A 14,217-nucleotide genomic window follows, 5' to 3' on the forward strand; every position below is an offset into this window, starting at 1 on the left:
TCATACTCAGGTAAAACTCAGGCTGGTGGTATGACAGGCTACAGTAAATCAACTAATACCCCGGAGTCTTCGGTTTGATACTATTTTATTATGGAACTTTGGACATATTACAAATGCATTTTCTCCCTCTCTATTTCTATTGTTCTTATCTGTACTGAAACAGCCTTTTATTGAGCCATCTAGAATAATCTGTGATTCTTTTTTACCTTTTTTGGAATATATTGTAATTAATCAAATATATTGGAGAAGAAAATTGTTATTTGGTGGTCACCATACACAAATATTGTACAAACGGTTACTATCAGAATTATATCGATTTGAGGTTCTTAAATTAAGACTAATTACACCAATGGAAGCATTTTTTAGTTACTCGTATGGGTTTTTCTATCCATATAGTTTTTTTTCCCTATTTTTTTTAATTGTTTGGATTCTCAAATGGACCCCATTAGCTTAACTAAAAAGATGAGTGTCCCACAAAAGAAGATCCTCACCTCTCAAGCAACCAATGTCTCTCATTTCCCCTTCATGCCAGCACTGCAGCCTCTATCCTTGTCTTTGGCATTCAATACTTTTGGCAATGTTGAATGCTCAGTCAAAGGAAGGAACCACAACAGGTGTCAAGGGACACAGGACCCGACACTACTGCAAATGGCAAATGCAGAGTTCACTAATGGAGACTGCAGTGCTGAAAAAGAGGGGACAATAGGAGAATTCCAGAAAGAGGAGTATAAGAGTCTTTTCTTTCTTGAGCAATCTCATCTTTTTAGTGTTTGTAAGCTGGCTGGGCTTCTTTAACTAAAGACCTTTAACTGTTTGTGAAAACCTTAAATAAAGGAATATTTAAAACAACTTCATTAGCAAATAGCAATCACAACTATTGAATTTAGTTTGGGTTCCGATGAGTTCTGCATCATGATAGCCAACAAGTTATTGTAATTGCTGCTATTTAGTACTGAATTACATATATCTTAATTTATTTTACATTTTTATCTAAATGCATTTCTTCTACCATTATCCTGTTGAAAATATCTCTTCAGTTTCATTAAATCTCTAGCAAGGATACCATAGATTTTCCAAATGCAAACAAGAATCACTATAAATGCCAGTCATTGTCAAAGCATTACCCTTTAAATCTTTTGAAGGCAAACGATCTTAGATGATGCTATAAAAATGTCACTGTCCATCACATCATATTGAGTGCAGTCATAAACTGTATGTAATTATCCTAAGATGTTAAATAAGTTTTTACCTTGTTCTCTATGGGAAAACTGTGTATAAATAAACTGCTGCGCGATAGACGCACATGGCCATTATGACTGTGAGTTCTGCAGGCTCAAAAAACTATTTATATTTATGTAATACACACAACTGTAGGAGGTAATCCTAGGGCACGTCTGTCTAAAATATTGCCTGTTGGCTACATTTGGCCCATAAATGTAATTTTGGAGAGGATATTTATTTTTTTAGGAATTTTACTTCCACTCCAGTAATCTCATTAAAACACAATGATCAACTACTCTTATACCACTTTACACTAAAGGCAGTGACTTTGCATTGCTGGTGATCCTTATCTGTTTGTGGTCTTTCAAACAAATGACAATTATTAAGACTTGCTTTAAACAAGAGATAGTTTGAAACAATTGTCAGCAAGCATTTCCTGGCTAAGCTAATATGCAGCTGCAAAATGTCCCACGTAGTTTGGCCCTAGGCTAATAATGCGGTAGGACTTGCTACACAAAAGACATACATAAAATGGTGACTATCTCAGTTTCTGTCTAAGTACTTCTACATAAGTAGAGGTAAATGTTATTGTTAGCGCTGTACAAAATATATTTACAGATTAATGTTACAGATCCATTAAATAAACTAAGCAAAGCACACCGAGGGGCTGATTTACTAAGCACAATTCGTTGCACCAGTTCATACCCTAATTGGTGTGCTGGAAAAGTCATTAACCAGATGTGTGAACTGGCGCACTTTGAAGTGCAAAAAGATAATAAATATGTAAACTGCAACTGGTGTTAGGGTAACTACGGTTTTCTCATTGATAATAGCGCACGCCCAATACAATTATTTAATTTCATCACATTGGATGTGTCTTGTTAGTAGGTGTTCTCAGTTAATTAACCCTGTTGATGATAATCTCATTCTTATTACTTGTAATATATCTTTGAAATTAGTTTTATTTTTTATTTTTACCCAAATCTTTCAATACATTACAAAGAACAGAGAAGTGTTTCAAAGCCCAATAAATTAATATTTTCAGATCTTGATCCTTGAAGGTGACCATACACTGCAATCAGTTAGATCTTCAAAAAATTAGATTTAGTGCAAGTGTCATGTTTCACATGCCTTGTGATATGCCTTTAAATGTTATATGTATTATTCTGTCCCTGGTCCCTCCCTTTCCTGTATCTTAGCTTATTCTGTATAGTTAGCCCCACCCTTTGTTCATTCTCCCAGTAATGCATTTCAGCACACATGTGGACTGGATCACGTTATGATTTTTTGACCTATCCGATGTTCATTGTTGTAAGATCCTCACAGTTTATGGATTAAACTTCACAAGATCAACAAGGTGTCGTCTGGATTGAGTCATTGTCTGTTTATCTAAATAAGATTGGGGTTATCGACATCTCAACACAACTAACTGTAAGTTAGGGAGATCACACTTTCAATGCTTAGATTGTACAATCAGAACAGTCAAAAGATTGTTAGAAAGATCAGTCAAAACATCCTTAAAAGGCTTTTGTCTGTGTAAAAGTTTTACTGCGGCAGGTTGATCCGGCTGCGCGAGATTACGTTACTATATGTGATGCACGCTGCCCCGCCCCCCGCCGATCGGATTCGATCAGGAGCTGATCAATCTCCAGGGACAGGCCAATGATACCTGCCCTGGACCTGGTGATCGCTCCTGATGAATGATATCCTTCCCCTGTCTGTATAACTGTAAACACTGACGGGGAAGTAATGTCATCTCTCCTTGTGCCGGTCTTTTCATTCCAGATCAAGAGGAGAGAAGACATACAAGTAAGTGCACCAACACTACACTGATACCAGGTCACGTAAACATATAATTTCACCCCCGATAACACCCCCCAATTAACCCCTTCATCGCCTGTGTCACCCAGTACAACAATCAGATTTTTTTTGATCGCTGTACTAGTGTCATTAGTGACAAAAATCAGTCTTAGGGTAATTAGTCTTAGGCCCAGATAGGACTAGGGACCCCCCTACCTCCCGATAAAGGTTTAGGCCCTTGATTAACCCCTGTCATCTGTGATCACAGTATAAGTGTCACCGGTGATGCAGTTTAGCTAGTTTATTTTTTATAGCGTCAGGGCACCCGCAGTATTTTATCCAATAAAGGTTTAACCCCCTGATCACCCGGTGGGTGATCAAAGTTAGGTTTTAGCGCCAGCTAGGGTCTGCTAACACGCACGCACACACCATACGCCACCCTTAGTAGTATAGTGTCTGAACGGATCAATATCTGATCTGATCAGATCTATACTATCATCCCCAGCTGTTTAGGGTTCCCAAAAACGCAGTGTTAGCAGGATCAGCCCAGATACCTGCTAGCACCTGCATTTAGCCCCTCCGCCCAGCCCAGCCCAACCCACCCAAGTGCAGTATCGATCAATCACTGCCACTTACAAAACACAACACACATAACTGCAGCGTTCGAAGAGTCAGGCCTGATCCCTGCGACTGCTAATAGGTTTTTTGGTAGCGTTTGATACAGTAGCTAACAGTCAGGAGCTTTTTTAACCGTGATGCCGCGTACACATGATCAGACTATTCGGCGGACTTAGTCCGGCGGACAACCTGCCAGACTTTGCAGCTGAGGTCCACCAGACTATCCAAACGAGCGGACCTGCCCACACATGAGTGGACTTTTCCAGCGGAGTAGGATTGTCCGCTGGAGAAAAGTCTGTTCATTTTGAATGTGACGAGTCTAGCGAAGGAAGTCAATGTCGCCGCCTCCAACGGCGAGATTGACACCTCGCTAGCCCCATCACCTGGTATTTGATTTCCCCCCAAAGTCCATAGCAGGCCCATATCCAAGCATGCAGCCCAGTCTGTCAGGAAAGGGGGTGGGGATGAGCGAGCGCCCATCCCCTCCTGAGCCGTACCAGGCCGCATGCCCTCAACATGGGGGGGCTTTGGGCAAGGGGGCGCCCTGTGGCCCCCCACCCCAAAGCACCTTGTCCCCATGTTGATGAGGACAAGGGCCTTTTCCCGACAACCCTGGCCGTTGGTTGTCAGGGTCTGCGGGCGGGGGGCTTATCGGAATCCGAGAGCCCCCTTTAATAAAGAGGCCCCCAGATTCCGGCCTCCCACCCTATGTGAATGAGTATGGGATACAATGTACCCCTACCCATTCACTTGGGGAAAAAAGTGTACATAAAAAAAACACAACGCAGGTTTTTAAAGTACTTTATTAGACAGCGGTGTCAGAAGTGTCAATCTCGCCGATAGTGGCGGTGACATTGACTTCTTTCGCTAGTCCCGTCTACCTGAAGCTATGTTCAAAATGAACGGACTTTTCTCCGTGTGTGTGCAAGTCTGTTCATTTCAAAAGTCCGGTGGACTAGCACACAGATGGGCGGATTGTCCACCGGACTGCAGAGTCCGGTGGACAATTTTGAGTCAAGACTTCTTTCTAAGTCCGCCAGACTTTTTGGAAGAAAAAGTCAGCCGGAGCCCACACACGGGAGGATTGTCTGCCGGACTCTGGTCCGCCGGATAGTCCGATCGTGTGTACGCATAAGTTTCACTAGTGTACCAATAAATTTAGAGCCCAAAATGGCAAATCAATGGTACACTAGTGAAGAGGCCTACACATTTCTGAGCATGACAGATAGTGAAGAGGAAGTCACTCATCTGTCAGATTCAGGCTCAGAATACGAACCTGTAGACAGCAGCGGCACCCTAACAGATATCTCTGACGATGGAGTTGTGGTCCCTGCCAAGGTCAGGCGTACCAGACCCGACCTTATTCTGCTGTCGTTGAGGTGCAAGAACCGCAGGTCCCTCGTATGGAGCAGAGAGCCAGTACTAGTGCCGCTATTCCTTCTGGTAAACTAGCAAGCACCAGCGGCCTAGTACATCCTGGTCGTACATCCAGCACTGCAGTAACACGTGGTGATGTTGCGAGTCCCATAAGTGGTGTTCAAGCTGGTGAGGTGGCAAGCACAAGTAGTGTCCTGCTGCCACGAAGAAGAAGACAATCACAGGCCCATCGGGCCCATAGTGCCCTTCCTGCAGAATTCGCTAATCCTAATTAGGAACCCACCACTTCTGCAGCATCCGTACTTCCCCCATTCACTGGCCAATCCGGCATTCAGGTGGAAACAGTTGATTTTACGTCACTTGATTTTTATTCACTGTTTTTCACTGAAGATCTCTATAGATCTATTGTGGACCAAAGCAAATTGTATGCTGGTCATTACATTGCCGCTAATCCCCAGTTGTCCCTTGCCAGAGATTGGAGATCAATTACAGTTTCCGAATTTAAGACCTTTAAATAATTATAACAAATAATAATATAGTAATATTAAAAATTATTCAATAATGTAATCAAATCAAAAACACTGAAATATGCTGAGTTGCAGAATTGTCACTGTCATTATTTTTAGTGATGAATTTCCCCACAAATTACTATCGCTCAATTCTGCAAGTGATTCTAATTTATTATAGCTGTTTTCTAGCTGGTCTATAACCACTTTTGATGTAAACGGACATGTTTTGGTTGCTATGGACAATCTCCAGTTTCCTGGCATAAAGAACCGTATTTATAATATAAAACTGCATGCAGGACACTGGAGAAACCACTAGGGACAAAGGGGATGTGTAATTATTTGATACAGTACTGTAATCTGTAAGATTCCAGTATACTGTATCAATACTGTGTTTTTTACTTTTTGAATTTGGCGCCGGACTCCATCCCCATGCGTCGCAACGCTCGCAGGGAACGGAGCTTGGCACTCACAGATCGAGCGAGATATGGCGGCTCACTGATCACAGCGGGGAAACATAGCTGGATCCACAGGACAAGATAAATAACATCCAGCTATCCGATCCAGAGTCTGGCATGGGAATACCGCTTATGGTAATGAAATCTTACCCCAAGCCAGACTCGGGAATCCCGCCAGCGAGGTTAAAAAAGTGTGTTTTTTCTAAGAAAATTGTGTTTGAAAAATCGCTGTGCAAATACTGTGTGAAAAAAAATGCAACACCCACCCTTTTAATCTGTAGGGCCTTTGCTTTAACAAATATATAATGTTTGGGGGTTCAAAGTAATTTTCTTGCAAAAATTTTTTTTTTTTTCATTTAATCAAAAAGTGTCAGAAAGGGCTTTGTCTTCAAGTGGTTAGAAGAGTGGGTGATGTGTGACCTAGGCTTCTAAATGTTGTGGATAATATTCTAGGACAATTCAAAATCCCCCAAATGACCCCTTTTTGAAAAGTAGACACCCAAGCTATTTGCTAATAGGCATGTTGAGTCCATGGAATATTTTAGATTTTGTCACAGGTTTTAGGAAAATTACACTTTTTTTTATTTTATTTTATTTTTTTTGCACAAAGTTGTCACTAAATGATATATTGTTCAAACATGGCATGGTTATCTGTGGAATTACAACCCAAAATGCATTCTGCTGCTTCTCCTGTGTATGGGGATACCTCATGTGTGAGATTTTTTGGGAGTCAAGCCAGGTACGGGGCCCCAAAAACCAATCACCGCCTTGAGGATTTCGAGGGGGGAATTTTTTGATTTTACTCCTCACTACCTATCACCATTTTTAAAGGCCATAAAATGCCAAGATAGCACAAAACCCCCCAAATGACCCCATTTTGGAAAGTAGACACACAAAGCATGTTGAGTCCATGGAATATTTTATATTTTGCCACAAGTTATTGCTCAAACATGCCAAGGGCATATTTAAAATGACACCCCAAAATACATTCTGCTGCTTTTCCTGAGTACGGGGATACCACACGTGTGAGACTTTTTTGGAGCCTAGCCGTGTACAGGACAGCAAATCAAAGCACCGCCTTCAGGCTTTCTTAAGGGCGTAAATGATGATTTCACTTCCTCACTACTTATCACAGTTTCGGAGGCCCTGAAATATCAAGATAGCACAGGACCCTCCCAAATGACCCCATTTTGGAAAGAAGACACTTCAATATTTTTACTGAGAGGCATGTTGTGTCCATGGAATATTTGATATTTTGCCACAAGTTTCGGGAAATTTAATTATTTTTATTTTTTTATACAAAGTTGTCACTAAATGATATATTGTTCAAACATGACATGGTTATATGTGGAATTACATCCCAAAATACATTCTGCTGCTTCTCCTGAGTACGGGGATACCACATGTGTGGAACTTTTTGCAGTCTAACTGTGTACAGGACCCCAAAAAACCAATCACTGCCTTCAGGCTTTCTAAAGCCACGTACACACGTAGCCGTCTGTCCGACGTACTTAGTCTGGCGGACTTACCGCCAGACTGTCCGTCGGACTTTCCGAACGGGCTACTTGCCCACACACGGCACTTTTTCAGCGGACTAATATGGCGTACTAAGTCCGCCGTACTATCCGCCCTACTTTTGAAATGAACGGACTCGCCCACACACGCGGAGGAAAGTCTGCTCATTTCGAGCGCATCTCCAGGTAGGCGGGGCCCGCGAAGGATACGTTGATGGCCCCGCTGCCTGGTATGGACTTAAAGGGGAACCCCAACGCCGAAAAAAATCGGCGTGGGGGTCCCCCCAAAGTCCACAACAGACCCTTGTCCGAGCACGCTACCCGGCCGGCCAGGAAAGGAGGGGCGAGCGAGCGCCCCCCCTCCTGAGCCGTACCAGGCCGCGTGCCCTCAACATGGGGGGTGCCTTGGGGAAGGGGGGGCCGCGCGCCCCCCCCACCCCAAAGCACCTTGTCCCCATGTTGATGAGGACAAGGGCCTCTTCCCGACAACCCTGGCCGTTGGTTGTCGGGGTCTGCGGGCGGGGGGCTTATCGGAATCCGGGAGCCCCCTTTAATAAGGGGGCCCCCGGATACCGGCCCCACACCCTATGTGAATGAGTATGGGGTACAATGTACCCCTACCCATTCACCTGTAAAATAAAGTACAAAAAAAACACAACACACAAGATAAAATAATTTATTGCACAGCTCCGGGGGTCTTCCGTCTTCGGGGGTCTTCTCGCCGGACTCCTCCGCTATCTTCTTGTAGCTCTTTTACTAGCGGAGGAGCCCGGCATTCTTCTTCGTCGCCGCGGCCTCTTCTTCCGACTTCGGGGGTCTTGTCCCCCTCTTCGGTTCTTCTGTGGACTATGGGGGGACCCCCACGCCGATTTTTTTCGGCGTTGGGGTTCCCCTTTAAGTCCATACCAGGCAGCGGGGCCAGCGACGTCTCCTTCGCGGGCCCCGCCTACCTGGAGACCCGCTCGAAATGAGCGGACTTTTCTCCGGGCGGGAAAAGTCCATTCATTTCAAAAGTACGGCGGACTGGCATACACACGGCCAGATTGTCCGCCGAAATGCGAGTCCGGCGGGAAGATTGGAGTGTAAAACTACATTCTAAGTCCGCCGTACTTTCGGGCCAAAAAAGTATGCCGGAGGCTACACACGGGGGGATTGTCCGGCGGACTTGAGTTTGCCGGACTTTTCCACCCGCTTGTTTGATCGTGTGTACGCGGCATTAGGGGCGTAAAATTGTGATTTTACTCCTCACTACCTACCTATCACAGTTACGGAGGCCCTGAAATGTCCAGATTGCACAACCCCCCCCCCCCCAAATTACCCCATTTAGGAAAGTAGACACCCCAAGGTATCTCATATTTTAGAAAATCAAGAAAAATAAATAAAAATGTATTTTTTTTTCTTATTTCAATTTTCAAAACTTTGTGACAAAAAATGAGATCTTGGGGTGTCAGATATCTTGAGGGGGGGGGGGGTTGTGCTAACTGGGCATTACATGGCCTCCAAAACTGTGATAGGCAGTGAGGAGTGAAATCAAAAATGTACGCCCTTAGAAAGCCTGAAGGCAGTGATTGATTTTCGGGGTCCTGTACACGGTTAGACTGCCAAAAGTTCCACACATGTGGTATCCCCGTACTCAGGAGAAGCAGCATAATGTATTTTGGGGTGTAATTCCACATATAACCATGCCATGTTTGAACAATATTTCATTTAGTGACACCTTTGTGTAAAAAAAATTCATCATTTTCCCGAAACGTGTGGCAAAAAATAAAATATTCAATTGGGGGGGGGGGGGGGGGGGGGGGTTGTGCGATCTTGACTTTTCAGGGCCTCCAAAACTGTGATAGGTAGTAAGGAAGGGAAATCACCATTTTACGCCATTAGACAGCCTGAAGGTGGTGCTTGGTTTTTGGGGTCCTGTGCATGACTAGGCTCCCAAAAAGTCTCACACATGAGGTATCCCCGTACTCAGGAGACGCAGCAGAATGTAATTTGGGGTTTAATTGCACATATGCCCATGGCATGTTTGAGCAATAGATCATTTAGTGACAACTTTGTGCAAAAAAAAAAATCATATTCCTGCAACTTGTGACAAAATATAAAATATTCCATGGACCCAACATGCCTCTCATCAAATAGCTTGGGGTGTCTACTTTCCAAAGTGGGGTCATTGGGGGGGGGGGTTGTGCTATCTTGGCATTTTATGGCCTTCAAAACTGTGATAGGTAGTGTGGAGTGAAATCAAAAATTTATACCCTTATAAATCCTGAAGGCGGTGATCAGATTATGGGGTCCTGTATGTGGCTAGGCTCCCAAAAAGTCTCACATATGAGGTATCTCCATACTCAAGAGAAGCAGCAGAATGTATTTTCGGGTGTAATATCACATATAACCATGCCATGTGTGAGCAATATATCATTTAGTGACGACTTTGTGTAATTTTTATTTATTTTTTTGTCATTTTTCAATCACTTGTGGCAAAAAAATAAAATATTCAATGGGCTCAACATGCTTCTCAGCAATTTCCTTGGGTTATCTACTTTCCAAAATGTCATTTGGGCGGAAAGGTTGTACTGCCCTGCCATTTTAGCACCTTAAGAAATGAGATAGGCAGTCATAAAGTAAAAGTTGCATAAATTCCAGAAAATGTACCCTAGTTTGTAGATTCTATTACTTTTTCGCAAACTGTTCAATTTAAGCTTATTGACTTTGTGGCTGAATACATTTTGGCCTAAATGTATGACAAAAATTGAGTTTATTAAAAAAATTTTATAACAAAAAGTAGAAAATATATGTCTTTTTCTGTTTATATCGCAAAAAATTAAAATTGCAGAAGCAATCAAATGGCATCACAAGAAATCTCTATTTGTGGGAAAAAAAAGGACACAAATTTAATTTGGGTACAACATTGCATGACCGCGCAATTACCATTTAAAACAGCGCAGTGCCAAATTGTAAAAAGTCCTCCAGTCTTTGAGCTGCCAAATCCTCTGGGTCTGAAGTGGTTAAACTGCAGCCTAAGAAACCTGATCTCAGACACAGCAAATTGATACATTTCTCTGCTGCTGGAAAACTTTACTATGACCTCCCCCCCACCTTGTTAACAAGATGTTTCAGCAAGACAATATGCAATCTGGGGATGCACAGCAAAGTTTAGTACTCCTTCCAGATGAGAAATTAAACCCTGAATCAAACCAAAGGGAAAAACACTTAAAAAACCAACCTGAAAAGTGCAAGAGAATCTTAAAGCTGACAAAGAAGAACTACTGTTTAATATCAATGACTTATGGTCTAATACTGTTAAATGCATGTCTACTCTCTCACAACAATCTCATGAGCCATTACAACTTGAGGGCACTACAAGCAATTGAATGTTGCTGATGAGAGTTATCAAAGACTGTTTGTTAAATATACTGATATCTTAAAACGTTACAACAAGGCTCATTGGAAAAATTAAAGGGATTTGAGGAGCTCAATCTTGAAATAGACAATTTAATAGTGCAAAGAAAGACAAAGGCAGAAGTGAGAATAACATGGCTTCATGAATCTAGATCTTATTGCTCTGCATCTACTAGACGCTCCACAAGATCTTCCAAATCCCTACAATCAACATCTTCTGCACTCAGTCAACAACTCATAAAGGCCCATGCAGATGCTGAAGCTTCCAAAATTCAGGCAGCTTTCGCCCAAAAGAAAGCAGAGAAAGAAACTGAAGCTGCACGCCAGAAAGCAGGGAAAGAAGCTGAAGCCGCACGCCAAGCCGCACGCCAGAAAGCAGATAACGAAGCTGAAGCCGTATGTCATAGACCGAAGCTGAAGCTGCACTCCAGAAAGCAGAAATGGATGTTTTGGAAAAACAATGTGAGCATGCCACAGCCATGGCAAGGTTAAGGATCTTAGACCAAGCCACTAGTGAAAGCAAAAGAGACAACAGTTGCAGACACTCAGTTGTATCTTATGCCTCAGATTCTTCACATGCCTCTTCAGAATGCCAACTCCCTGTCACAGCAACCAAAGCAATCAATTAAAGTCTCTTATCTGCACCTACTGTACCTCAAGACAATTTGCCTTTATATCTTCCCGTACACCAGACTGCAGCATCTCAGCAAGCAGCAGACACTGGTATGAATATAACAAACTGTCCACCTTACTTTGACACTAATCAAGTACCCCCTGGCAAGCACACTAATCTACAGCTACAAACCAACGTGTCAATAAACTTTAAGCCAGTTCCAGCATTGAATGCCTTCGCACCAACATACAGTATGTTCCCAAGTAGGGATTAGCTTCGAGTTCGAGTCGAACTCATGTTCTACTCGAACATTGCCTGTTCGCCTGTTCAGCGAACAGTGAACAATTTGGGCTGTTCGCAGCAAATTCGAAAAGCCGGAACACCCTATACAAGGCTATGGGAGAAATCTAAAGTGCTAATTTTAAAGGGTAATATGCAAGTTACTGTCCTAAAAAGTGTTTGGGGACCTGGGTCCTGCCCCAGGGGACATGGATCAATGCAAAAAAAGTTTTAAAAACTGCCGTTTTTTCAGGAGCAGTGATTTTAATAATGATTAAAGTGAAACAATAAAAGTGTAATATTTCTTTAAATTTCGTAGCTGGGGGTATCTATAGTATGCCTGTGAAGGGGCGCATGTTTCTGGTGCTTAGAACTGTCCCTGCACAAAGTGTCATTTGTGCAGGAAAAAAAGTCTTTTAAAATCACTTGCGGCTAAATTGTCGGCTTCCCGTAATACAGAGAACACTCAATGAGTGTTCTCTGTATTAGCCGACAATTCATTCATTCATTGATAAAAAAAATTTAAAAAAAGCGTGGGGTTCCCCTAAATTCAATTACCAGGCCCTTCAGGTCTTACATGGATATTAAGGGGAACCCCGTGTCAAATTAAAAAAAAAATTGACATGGGGGTCCCCCTAAATATCCATACCAGACCCTTCAGGTCTGATATGGATATTAAGGGGAATCCCGCATCAAATTTAAGAAAAAAATTGACATGGGGATCCCCCTAAAAATCCATACCAGACCCTTTATCCGAGCACGCAACCTGGCAGGCCGCAGGAAAAGAGGGGGGGGACGAGAGAGCGGCCCCCCTCCCTCCTGAACCGTACCAGGCCACATACCCTCAACATTGGGAGGATGCTTTGGGGGTCTGTGACCCCTCAAAGCACCTTGTCCCCATGTTGATGAGGACAAGGGCCTCATCCTCACAACCCTGGCGGTGGTTGTGAGGGTCTGCGGGCGGGGGGCTTATCAGAATCTGGAAGCCCCCTTTAACAAGGGGACCCCCAGATCCCGCCCCCCCTGTTTGAAATGGTAAGGGGGTACAAAAGTACCCCTACCATTTCACAAAGAAAGTGTAAAAATGGTTAAATAAGACAAACACACTTTTGAAAAATTCCTTTATTAAAAATAAAAAATAAAAAAAAAGATTCCAGCGGTGCTAATCCACTCTTGCTATCCAGCGACGAATCTCTGGGGGCCAGCGATGGATGATCATATCCAGCGACGGGGGATCTCTCAGTCCAGCGCTGTCCATACATCCGTCTTCTGTCTCCAGTGCGGAGACACTGCGGAGATCCCAGCGCTGACGTTTCTTATATTAGGAGGGTGGGGCCACCCGTCACCTGATCCCGCCCCCTCTGACGCTGGTGAAGGGAGCCAGGGGTTCCCCAGTGACGTATGGGTGACCCCGCCCCCTCTGATGTAACGGAAACCTGCGTTACATCAGAGGGGGCAGGGTCACCCACACGTCACTGGGGAACCCCTGGCTTCCCTCTCCAGCGTCAGAGGGGCGGGGTCAGGTGACGGGTGGCCCCGCCCTCCTAATATAAGAAACATCAGCGCTGGGATCTCCGCAGTGTCTCCGCACTGGAGACAGAAGACGGATGTATGGACAGCGCTGGACTGAGAGATCCCCCATTTTTTTAAATTTGACACGGGGTTCCCCTTAATATCCATGTCAGACCTGAAGGGCCCGGTAATTGAATTTAGGGGAACCCCCATGCTTTTTTTATCAATGAATGAATGAATTGTCGGCTAATACAGAGAACACTCATTGAATGTTCTCTGTATTACGGGGAGCCGACAATTTAGCAGCAAGTGATTTTAAAAGACTTTTTTTCCTGCACAGGCATACTATAGATATCCCCCAGCTACGAAATTTAAAGGAATATTACACTTTTATTGTTTCACTTTAATCATTATTAAAATCACTGCTCCTGAAAAAACTGCCGTTTTTAAAACTTTTTTTTGCATTGATCCATGTCCCCTGGGGCAGGACCCAGGTCCCCAAACACTTTTTAGGACAGTAACTTGCATATTACCCTTTAAAATGAGCACTTTAGATTGTGAACTTTCGAGTCCCATAGACTTTAATAGGGTTCTAAAGTTCACACGAAGTTTAGGTCTGTTCGCAGGTTCTGGTGCGAACCGAACAGGGGGGTGTTCGGCTCATCCCTATTCCCAAGTCACTTAATATCAATGCACCAGCCATCACAACTAACTCTGTTCCTCCTGCAGTCATGCATCTAAAGTCTGATAACATGTCACAGTTTGCTAAATACATGCTCTGCAGAGAGCTCACTAAGACAGGCCTCACCAAGTTTTATGACAAGCCTGAAAATTACAGGGGTTGAAAATCCATCTTTAAGGCCACTAAGAGTGATCTAGACATCAATGTCACAAAGGAATTAGATCTGCTCATCAGATGGCTA

At 43.4% G+C, this 14,217-nt stretch overlaps 1 protein-coding gene across 1 annotated transcript in view; it reads right to left on the reverse strand.

Moving 5' to 3' along the window:
- LRRC2 (leucine rich repeat containing 2) overlaps nt 1–14,217 on the reverse strand; it is a 433,585-nt gene that overhangs the window by 301,966 nt on the left and 117,402 nt on the right. The gene's annotated exons all lie outside the window — the stretch shown is intronic.

Source organism: Lithobates pipiens, unplaced genomic scaffold, assembly GCF_037356315.1.
Source record: "Lithobates pipiens isolate NorthernLeopardFrog02 unplaced genomic scaffold, aLitPip1_a1.2 Scaffold_13, whole genome shotgun sequence".
Classification (NCBI taxonomy): Eukaryota; Metazoa; Chordata; class Amphibia; order Anura; family Ranidae; genus Lithobates; species Lithobates pipiens.